We start from the raw sequence: 2,285 nt of genomic DNA, 5'->3' as shown, positions 1-2,285 counted from the left end.
TTAGCGGTGGCGCAGCAGAGGCAGGTGGGCTGCGGCTGCGTGCGCGTATTCGCTGAGCTGCTCGCGATAGAAGGACGTGCTGGCGCGCGAGAAAGAGCGATGTGTATGTGCATGCTCGTGTATGCCGCGCATTGCGGAGGGTGCGCCATATTGTGTCCAGTGCGGCAGGGCTGGAAGAGGAAGGTGAGGATGTGATCCCAGGCAAGGCGCTGCGTGTGCGGGAGCCACCCACGTGGCGTACCCGATGCGGGCCACCCACTCAGACGCAGGCGGAAGAAGACGTCTGTCGCTGACCTGTTACGACTGTTCCGATGACGCTCGTGTGCGGCTTTTGTCGTGGTAGGCGAGGGTTTTTTTTCCTTTTCTGCGAGGCGCTTCAATGGCCCTCTTTTTCTTCGTGTTGCTGCTAATGGCGCAGAGTTGTTTGCGGGGCGAGAGAGGTGGAAACGCGAGTGGCGAACCAGAAGGGATTGAAAAAAGGTTGGATGAGAGTTGCTCTGAGTTGTTTCGAGCAGGATGGGTAGGTCGTGGCGAGTGAGCAGAGTCTGATTAGCCGCGCGACGTTTTTTTTTTTGCGGGCTGGGGAGGAGGGCTGCTCTGAAGACCACGGAAAATGCCTGCAACTAGTTGTACCCCTATTCTATTCCGCCCGGTGCCTACGACTCCATCTTCGCGCTTCGCCGAGTCTTCATTTCAGTCTAGTGGAGCGAGCGGATGCCTGTGCTTTTCTTTGCTTCCGTCGTGCTGGTTCCTTATCCCGTTTCGTGGTTATGCACACACATGTATTTTTGCTTCTCTGTTGTCTGCGCCTGTTCGCGTGGTTCGCGCCTCAAGGCGCGCGCGCACACACACACATACACACTGAAGCATCTGCGCAGTGTCTGAATTCCGATCTCCACTAGTGATAAAGACAGCGCGCCGGGGGGACGGCTTTTTGGCCGTCTCGTGACACATCATGAGAGGAAAAGGAAACAACAGGGAGTGTGGTCCAGGAGCAGAGAGAAGGCGGTGGCGCACGCACTTTGGGTATACGAAAAGAGGATCATATAGGCTTGCCCGCCTTTTTTTCGAGTGCGTGAGCCTTAGCTTGTCTTCATCGTGATGAGACGCTACACAGACTGCGAGTGCACAGCAGCCCCCTCTCCCCCCCTCCCAAAAAAAAAACTAAGCGGTCTTACCAGGCGTGGTAAATGCAACTCCTGACGTGGTGATGGTGGTGGTTAGGAGGCACGGGACGAGTAGCGGCAGGCCCTCCCTCTCCTTTTTGTATGGTCGCCTAATAATCTTCTCAGACACGCATACACGAACATGCGGTGCATCGGCACAGTATCCATCCATCTCTCGCTGTGCCCTCTTCTATTGCCACCCTTGCCCTTCTCGACCCCAACCTTCTCCACCGCACCCACGCCTGATCTTCTATGATGACTAAAACATATTTTTCTTTGTGGGGGGCTGGCCGGGGGACTTCGCTATTGCGGATTTTGACACCCAACCTACTCGCACGCGCATACATCGCCTGACGAGTATATCTCTCTCTATGTGTGTGCTTGTGTTTGGGCACCGCTTGCATGAAAAGAAAAAAACAATCGAGAAAAAAAAGGGTTTGGTGCATCTCCCATCATTTGCAGAAATCACCCGTACATCCTTTTTTTTTTTCGATTTCGATTTCGCTTAAAGTGTTGCTGTTCGTGTATCCCTTTCCTTCCAGTGCTTTTTTTTTGTTGCACGCGCTCCGCTGCCGCTCCACCGTGCAAAGAACGAGAGAAATCGTTTCGCCAAAACACACACACACACATAGATATGGTTATCGCTCAGACGAAAAAGCAAGAGAAAAACGAAAAAAAGGGGGAAGGAAAGCCTACGCAAGCGCATCCTTTACACCAAATAGCGAAAAGAAAATCGCGCTGAACACGCTCCAGCCTGTATTCTCCGTTCGCTCTCCCCCTCCTGCTGTCCTTTGCTTTCCTTCCTTCTTGTATCGCATATATATATATATGTTTATTTATTTGCCTAAACTCATCAGGAAGCACACACGTGCAGAGACACTTCTATACTTTTTGCCTCCGAGCTGTGACGCACCGCGCGCCTAACGACGCTCCAAGCAGTGGAAAACAGGGGCGAAGTGGTTGCTCGCATCGCTAAACACGGACGCACATACACAAAGTGAGCTGCCTGGGTAGGCGAGTAGGGTGATGCCGTGCTTGACGACGTCCTCGAGGCCCAGGACGAGCGGAGGTGCAATGCCGTCGTCTTTAATCTCCTTTCTCGCACTGCTGCCACTGCTG

Source organism: Leishmania donovani, chromosome 29, assembly GCF_000227135.1.
Source record: "Leishmania donovani BPK282A1 complete genome, chromosome 29".
Lineage (NCBI taxonomy): Eukaryota > Euglenozoa > Kinetoplastea > Trypanosomatida > Trypanosomatidae > Leishmania > Leishmania donovani.
This window is presented reverse-complemented; position numbering follows the sequence as displayed.